Raw genomic sequence first — 9,323 nt, 5'->3', positions numbered from 1 at the left:
CAGAGAAATCCCAACAGATGCTGGGATCGTCATCTTCCTCGGACCCGGAGGGCCCGTAGGTCGAGACGTCCGTCAACCGGTCCCAAGGCGACCGCATACGAAACCCCAGTGGGGTTGCACTTGCCTCAATGAGGGCGCCCACCAAAGCGAAGTCGCTTGGCGGGTTGAGGCCGAGTCGAAATGACGTAAGATGGGAGTTAGTCGGTACCTTTTGGTCGACGCAGGGCGACATAGTCACATCAGGGACTGGTTGCACCGTCATCTCAGGTACGAGGGCGACGTCCTGCAGGCTCTTCGCGAGTGTGCCGGCGTCGTCCACTTGCTCGGGATCAGCGTGTCGCGGGGTGACGGCGCTTGCCTTCGTCTCGAACGCGAGGTCGACGCCCGGCGTGCCTTCCGTCGGGGCGCTGGGGATGTCGATTCGCCCGACAGCCGACGAAGCGCGGCCTCCCGCTTGGCCTTGGTTGCCCCGCCTCCTCCTCCGTTGGCGGGGGAGAGGACGGGACGAGCTCGAACGCTGTTCTTCCACCGCGCGGGGAAGATGTCGCCGATTCCGCCGCCGGCGGGCGGGTTGTCGGCCGCCATTGTCGTTGTCGCGCGGCGGTGGGAGAAGTATCATGTCGTAGCTGCCGTCGAAGGACATGAACTCAAGGCTCCCGAAACGGAGCACCGTCCCGGGCCGGAGAGGTTGCTGAAGACTGCCCATCTGGAGCTTGACGGGAAGCTGTTCGTCAACACGCAGCAGGCCCCTACCTGGCGCGCCAACTGTCGGCGTTTCGAGACCGGGGGGTCCCCGAGCCGACGAGTGAATGCGCTGCGTGCCCCAGCCCAGATGGGTCGAGCGCGTGGGCGAGCGCGAAGGGGGGAGAGGCGAGGTGGCCGGAGACGGGCGTGAGAGAGGTGGAGATCCCGCGGCCTTCGTGTTCGTCCCGCGCCCAGGTCGGGTGCGCTTGCAGTAGGGGGGTTACAAGCGTCCACGCGGGTGAGGGAAGCGAGCGGCCCCAAGAGAGCGCCTGTCTCGTCCTCGTCCCCGCGCGGCCAACCTTTTTTAAGAAGGCCCTGGTCCTTCCTTTTATAGTCGTAAGGAGAGGATCCAGGTGTACAATGGGGGGTGTAGCAGAGTGCTACGTGTCTAGCGGAGAGAGAGCTAGCGCCCTAGGTACATGCCGATGTGGCAGCCGGAGAGGTCTTGGCACCTTGCTGGCGTGATGTCGTGGCTGTCGGAGGAACAACGGAGCCTGGCGGAGGGACAGCTGTAGGAGCGGTCGAGTCCTTGCTGACGTTGCCTTGCTTCCGTAAGAGAGCTAAGAGCCGCCGTCGTCACAGAGCTTGTGGGGCGCCATCATTGCCCATCTGGTGGAGCTAGCCAGATGGGACGCCGGTCTTGTTCTTCGTGACCCGAGTCGGCTCGGGGTAGGATGATGATGGCGCTCCCTGTTGACGTGGCGGGCCCGTGCCCTAGGTCGGGCGACGTGGGGGTTCCTCCGAAGCCGGGGTCGAGTCTGTCTTCCGTGCCGAGGCTGAGCCCGAGCCCTCGGGTCGGGCGAGGCGGAGATTGTTCGGCCGAGGCCAGGGCGGAGTCCGAGCCCTGGGGTCGGGTGGAGCGGAGTTCGTCGTCTTCTGGGGCCGAGCCCGAGTCCGAGCCCTGGGGTCGGGCGGAGCGGAGTTCGCCGTCTTCCGGGTCTTAGCCCGAGTCCGAGCCCTGGGGTCGGGCGGAGCGGAGTTCGCCGTCTTCTGGGTCTTAGCCCGAGTCCGAGCCCTGGGGTCGGGCGGAGCGGAGTTCGCCGTCTTCCGGGTCTTAGCCCGAGTCCGAGCCCTGGGGTCGGGCGGAGCGGAGTTCGCCGTCTTCCGGGTCTTAGCCCGAGTCCGAGCCCTGGGGTCGGGCGGAGCGGAGTTCGCCGTCTTCCGGGTCTTAGCCCGAGTCCGAGCCCTGGGGTCGGGCGGAGCGGAGTTTCCTATGGCGCCTTTGGCAGGGCCAGACTGCCTGTCAGACTCACTCTGTCGAGTGGCACTGCAGTCGGAGTGGCGCAGGCGGCGCTGTCCTTCTGTCAGACTGGTCAATGGAGCGGTGGAGTGACGGCGGTCACTTCGGCTCTGCCGGGGGGCGCGTGTCAGGATAAAGGTGTCAGGCCACCTTTGCGTTAAATGCTCCTGCAACCTGGTTAGTCGGCGCGGCGATTTAGTCAGGGTTGCTTCTAAGCGAAGCCAAGGCCTCGGGCGAGCCGGAGGTGTGTCCGCCGTTAAAAGGGGGGCCTCGGGCGAGACGGAAGTCTCTCGAGGTCGGCTGCCCTTGGCCGAGGCTAGGCTCGGGCGAAGCGTGATCGATTCACTCGTGTGGACTGATCCCTGACTTAATCGTACCCATCAGGCCTTTGCAGCTTTATGCTGATGGGGGTTACCAGCTGAGGATTAGGCGTCTTGAGGGTACCCCTAATTATGGTCCCCGACAATATACTTCCTATAGCTTTTATAACAAACCGTAGGAAATAAATAACTTCCGAGAGTCAATGGGTAGCTCTAGAAAATAAACATAACTTCTTATGATATTTTATAAAAGCTGTAGAAGTTAGCTTTCACATGCTGACTCGTGTGTATAGTTAAGCGAGCCGCTAACTTTCTAGAGGAAGTCGTATGAAGTTAGCTGTGCATGCTAACTTCCTTTAGCATGCACAGCTAACTTCATACGGCCTCCTCTAGGAAGTTAGCTTTCAATTGCTGATCCACGGGTGCGGTCAAACGAGTCGCTAACTTTCTACGACCGCCTCTAGGAAGTTAGATTTCAGCTTTTGACCAGTCAAACGAAAAGCTAGCTTCCTACGACCTGCTCTAGTAAGTTAATATGGGCAACTGACTTCCTACGGCATGCTCTAAGAAGTTAGCTTTCAGTTGCTGATACGCGGGTGCGGTTAAACGAGCTGCTAACTTCCTACGGCCGCCTTTAGAAAGTTAGCTGCCCATGCTAACTTCGTACGGTCTTCTCTAGGAAGTTAGATTTCAGCTTTTGACCAGTCAAACGAAAAGCTAACTTACTACGACCTGCTCTAGGAAGTTAACTAACTTCCTAGAGTACATGTACAACCTCTAGGAAGTTAAGTAACTTCCTACGGCTTCACTCTAGAAAGTTATATTTTTTATCTTAAACCCCTACTCAATCTTATCCTCTTCTCATTCTTCTTTCTCCCTCCTATGTCTTCCACGAGGACCGAAGCCGCGCGCCTCCACTGGCGCGCCCACTCCGCCCCCGCCCGCCGCTCCCGCCCCTTGTCTCGTCGAACCAGTCGAGCAAGCCAACGCAGACCCAGCGATCCTCGTCGTGCGTCCTCCTCCCCCACGGAGGGAAGGATGGCGGAGCCCAAAGCGGCGACAGCGGGGGGGGGGGGGGGTGGTGGAAGACTCGGGTGGGCCCGTACGAGGTCGGCAAGACCATCGGCGAGGGCAGCTTCGCCAAGGTCAAGCACACGCGCGACTCCCACACCGGCGCCGTCCGGGCCATCAAGGTGCTTGACCGCAATCACGTCCTCCACCACAAGATGGTCGAGCAGGTCTGTCCGTGTCCATCCCTCCTCTCGCCAGCCCGCCCACTCCGTGGACTCCTCCCCCATCCTTTTCTCTCTGGAGCCTGCTGTGGAACATATGTAATGTAACCTCGCGGACATTTTTAAATATACTGGAGCTGCCATAGAAAGATCGCCTCCATGATTCATAATTTTTGTTCACAGCCAGTCACGTGGGATGGTTCCCTTGACGTCTCTATCGTGTCGTGGTCGACAGGAACGTCTGTGATGGGAAATAATGTGTCTGGGTATCCTAGCTTTGCTCAAGCTTTTGATCAGTTTGGAGAATTAGGAAGGATGGTGCATCGACCAAATCGTGACCTTTCGATCACAAGGAAAAACTGCACACGCCTAGGGCTCCTTTTTCCCCCTAGAGATTGAGGTTGAAGACATATCCATGTGCTAACATTAGATGTCTGCTGTCAAGCTGCTTGAACCGTCCCATCTACTGTTTAGCCTGACTTTGGAGAGTGAATGCGCAATATTAATCACCTCCTCTTGTTCTTCCAGATCAAGCGGGGGATTTCAACTGTGAAACTGATCAAACATCCCAATGTGGTCCAGCTGCATGAGGTATACTATTGTTTTTTTGTCAGACATGATGTTGCAAGTTTCGTTATTACCTTTTGATGATCCCACTGTTATGCGTGCATTTGATAGGTTATGGCGAGCAGAACGAAAATATACATGGTTCTTGAATTTGTTGATGGAGGCGAGCTATTCAATAAGATCGTAAGGCTCTCAAAACTTTTAGTGGCTCATTATTGTTACTCTTTTACTCTGTGGGCATTACTGTTAACATGTTGTGGTTTTAGTTCTCAGACCCTGGCATGTATATAGATAGTTGCGACCATATTATTTAGGTGTTAGGTTCATATGAATGCTAGCAATTAGGCAGCTCGTCCATCACATGGTCTTAATAATTTATCAGGTCAATTCTGAAAGGCTAGGAGAGGATGAAGCTAGGATATATTTTCATTAACTTATAAATGCAGTTGATTATTGCCATAGCCGAGGAGTGTACCATAGAGACCTGAAGGTTTGTCCAAATATCCTGCTCTCTTTCTCATGTATCAGTTCCTAATTATGGATGCTGGTGCTGTGTAACTCATGTCATAAATGCCTTTTGCAGCCAGAGAATTTGCTTCTGGATTCAAATGGAGCTCTTAAAGTTTCAGACTTCGGCCTAAGTGCATTTGCACCACAAACAAATGTATGATCTCTAGTCAGTAGCTAGAAGCATGGATTTTGTGTGTTCAATATACAGGCTCTTTTCTTTCTATCTGGAGTTGATGCGTCTTAAGTTTTATTACAACATTATTTTGGGTCATTCACTTAACTTTGCTACCTTCTAAAGCGAACCCATAATTTATTCCTAAGTAATGTTTGTGCTTGGAGACAAGGAAAGGTGATAAGAATTTCCATGAACTCTTCTGAGTTTTTGTCAGGAGGATGGGCTTCTGCATACTACCTGTGGAACTCCAAACTATGTAGCACCTGAGGTGAGTTTCTCACCTCTCATCAGCCGCCAATTTATTTGTATTGTTACCTTTTGTGATTAATCTGCTTCAATGTGTAAGCATCACGCTCTTCCTGCAAGTGCTTGCTGATAAAGGCTATGATTGTATGGCTGCAGATGTATGGTCCTGTGGCATAATCTTATTTGTTCTTATGGCTGGATACTTACCCTTTGATGATGCCAATCTGATTAGACTGTATAAACTGGTAAGTTCGGTTAATACACTTAAAATCTTTGTTTGCCTGTGAAATGCATGTTATCTTTGAACTTTTCTTTGACTTCCTCTAGCAGATCTACCAAGCATATTTTTATTGCCCACCTTGGTTTTCTTCTGGAGCGAAGAAGTTTATTAAGCGCATTCTCGATCCTAATCCTGATACGTTAAGTGTGAATTAAGGTGTATCTTTTCAATATATGTCTCATTTTTTTCATTTATCTGTTGTATTGTAGTCGCCAGATTACATCCAGTCTCACTGTCATTACTGTTGGATAAAAGGTGATGTATTCTTGCAGAGGATAACAATTGCAGAAATTTTGGAAGACGAATGGTTCAAAAAAGACAATAAACCACCACGTTTTGAACAAGGTGAAGATGTTAGCCTTGACGACATTGATGCTGCATTCAATGATTCAGAGGTATCATCTATATATACCTAATATTAAAGAGGCAAAAATTCTTTCCATCCATTTTTCTGTCCACCTCTTTGTAACTATCTAGTCACTTCGTGTCACGCATGTGACCCGGTCCCGGATTCATGACCCATAGTCATACGAGTGTACCCTCTTTCTAACTATCCAAACACTCCATGTCATGTATGTTGTACCCAGACTGCACGATCTGTAGTCATACGAGTTAGAACAACTCACATAGTACTGGATGATGAGATGTGTCTTATTATGACTATGGATGAGACTTTTGTGATGTAATTGATGAGACTATGGATTTAAATATTGTTATGTGATTGTGTGTGAGATGTTTTATGTGAAAATATGTTGTGCTATATAGCTGTTGATATATTTGTTATTTTGTGGTATGTGGTGTAAAATAAAAATAAACATCATTTGTAATATATTAAACCATACTGAATGTATGATGAGATATATTACGAGAACCTACTAACTTCCAACCACAAATGTAATGTTGGTATGTCCTACTAACTTCCGACGTTGGGGAAGAGGAGTCCATTGTTGACGGCGATGTTGGCGGCATCCTCGTTGGAGGAGGAGTCGGTGGAGCTCTAGTCGGAGTCCCATTCTCGACACACGTGGGCATCGCCGCTCTTCTTCTTGTAGTACTTCTTCTTTTCCTTCCTCTTTCCCTTCTTGTCGTCGCCCCTGTCACTATCACTTGACATAGAACATTTAGCTATAAAGTGACCGGGCTTACCACACTTGTAGCACACCTTCTTGGAGCGGGGTTTGTAATTCTTCCCCCTCCTTTGTTTGAGGATTTGGCGAAAGCTCTTGATGATGAGCGCCATTTCCTCGTTGTCAAGCTTGGAGGCGTCGATTGGAATCCTACTTGGTGTAGATTCCTTCTTTTCTTATTTTGTCGCCTTAAATGCGAGGGGTTGCACCTCGGGTGTGGAGGTGGCGCCTTGCTCCAAGTTGATAATTTGTTTGGAGCCTTTGATCATAAGTTCAAAGCTCACAAACTTTCCTATAACTTCCTCGGGAGACATTAGCTTGTATCTAGGTTCTCCACGTATTAATTGAACTTGAGTAGGATTACGAAATACGAGTGATCTAAGAATAACCTTGACCATTTCATGGTCATCCCATTTTGTGCTCCCGAGGTTGCGCACTTGATTCACCAAGGTCTTGAGCCGGTTGTACATGGTGTGTGGCTCCTCTCCTTGGTTGAGGACGAATCGACCGAGCTCTCCCTCGATCGTCTCCCGTTTGGTGATCTTGGTCACCTCGTCCCCTTCGTGCGCCGTCTTGAGGACGTCCCAAATTTCTTTGGCCGTCTTTAACCCTTGCACCTTATTATACTCCTCTCGACACAAGGAGGCAAGGAGTATAGTTGTGGCTTGGGAGTTAAAGTGCCGAATTTGGTAGGCCTCGTCCGAATCATAGTCCTTGTCCCCTACCTTTGGTACCTGCGCTTCATACTCAACAATATCCCATATGCTTTTGTGGAGTGAGGTTAGGTGATGCCTCATTTTATCACTCCACATACAATAATCCTCACCATAAAAATATGGTGGTTTGCCTAAGGGAACGGTAAGTAATGGAGTGCGCTTAGAAATGCGAGGATAGCGGAGGGGCATCTTACTATACTTCTTACGCTCATGGCGTTTAGAAGTGATGGACGATGATTCGGAGCCGAAGGTAGAGGGTGACGAAGAATCGGTCTCGTAGTATACAACCTTCTTCATTTTCTTCTTCTTGTCACCTCTCCGTTGTGACTTGATGAAGGAAGAGGATTCCTCCTTATGCTTGTGGCCGGACTCCCTTGAGAGGGTTTTCCCCGAGCTTGCGGACTTGTCGCCGGTCACGATCTCCCTCTTGGCGTGATCTCTCGACATCACTTCGAGTGGTTAGACTCTAATGAAGCATCGGGCTCTGATACCAATTGAAAGTAGCCTAGAGGGGGGTTGGATAGGCGAAATCTGAAATTTATAACTTAATCTACAAACTACAAGCCGGGGTTAGCGTTAGAATAAAATCCGAGTCTAGGAGAGAGGGGAAAACAAATCAACCAAGAAAATAAAGCGGAGGACACAATGATTTGTTTTACCGAGGTTCGGTTCTTGAGAACCTAGTCCCCGTTGAGGTGGTGAAAGGGAAATAGGGTCAAACCTTTTCCTAATTGATTTTGGTGGTTGAATTGCCCAACACAAATAATCGGACTAACTAGTTTGTTCAAGATTATATATTCTACAGGTGCCAAAGGTTCAACACAAACCAATCAAAAGAACAAGTTAGGTCTCAAAAGAAAGGAGCATAAAGGAAACCCAAAGTTGCCCTGGTCTGGCGCACCGGATAGTCCGGTGTGCCACCGGACAGTGTCCGGTGCACCAGGGCACCTCAGCTCAAACTCTTCACCTTCGGGTTTTCCAGGCGCAGCTCCGCTATAATTCACCGGACTGTCCGGTGTGACACCGGACTGTCTGGTGCACCAGCGGAGTAACGGCTATCTGCGCGCAACGGTCGACTCTGCAAAGTGAACAGTGCTGCGACAGAAGACAGAGCAGCGGTCAGAGGGGCACCGGACTGTCCGGTCCGACACCGGACTGTCCGGTGCCACATGAGGACAGAGCCTCCAACGGTCGACCAGCTCCAGGACCTAACAGCAGGATGACGTGGCGGCGCACCGGACACTGTCCGGTGCGCCCTTCGCCAGCAGACTTCACCAACGGCTAGATTTTGGTTGGTGGCTATAAATACCACCCCAACCGGCCACTTCAAAGTGAGGGAGCCCAAGCAACATTCCAAGTCATCTAGTTGACATACTCAAGCCCTCCCAACCACATATATTCATTGATCAATCCTATACACAAGATCTAGACCACTACAACCAACACAAGTGCTACAAAAGAGAGAGCAAGCAAAAGAGAGCTACTCATTTGTGTTTAGCATTAGTGCCTTGTGAGATTCATTGAGAGATAGTGTGTGCTACATCTTTGTGTCCATTTGTGCGTGGAGTTTTGACTCCCATTGAACTTCCTCCAAAGTTTTGGAGGCTTGTAAAAGCTAGCAAGAGACACCAAAGAGTGTGGTGGTCCTTGTGGGATCGAGAGTGATCCTTGAGAAGAAGAAGAGCTCGCCGATCCTTGAGTGATCGGTGGAGAGAGGGAAAGGGTTGAAAAAGACCCGTCCTTAAGTGGACTCCTCAACGGGGACTAGGCCTTCGAGGGCCAAACCTCGGTAAAACAAATCACCCGTGTCTCATGTGCTTATTGCTTGTGATTTGTTTGTGCTTTCTCTTTCTAAGTTTTTCGTGCACTACTCTTTGCTAAATTCTATTTGGTGTTGCTTTAAGTTAAACTCTCATTTGGTGAAGCAACACATTGCAAGAGAGAACTTGTGTTATTGCTCTTCTTGCCTAAACCTTCTTGCTTTAAATCTCATAGACTTATTAGTAGTATTGATTTATCAATTCCGCATTATTTGAAAGCAATACTCTTTACAAGCAAGGACTTAGTTTTTATACTCCTATAATTATATATATCTTGTTCTAACCACTAATCAAGGGATCTAGTTGGGGGATAAAGTTTTTAATTTCAGGTTTCGCCTATCCACCC

At 50.1% G+C, this 9,323-nt stretch overlaps 1 pseudogene; it reads left to right on the top strand.

The window, feature by feature from the left end:
• Window positions 1-3,342: 3,342 nt before the first annotated feature.
• On the top strand, window positions 3,343-5,730 carry LOC103628280 (CBL-interacting protein kinase 9-like; annotated as a pseudogene).
• Window positions 5,731-9,323: the final 3,593 nt, after the last annotated feature.

Source organism: Zea mays, chromosome 5, assembly GCF_902167145.1.
Source record: "Zea mays cultivar B73 chromosome 5, Zm-B73-REFERENCE-NAM-5.0, whole genome shotgun sequence".
Classification (NCBI taxonomy): Eukaryota; Viridiplantae; Streptophyta; class Magnoliopsida; order Poales; family Poaceae; genus Zea; species Zea mays.
The sequence above is the reverse complement of the archived record's forward strand: the minus strand, read 5'-3'. Positions and strand labels throughout refer to the sequence as shown.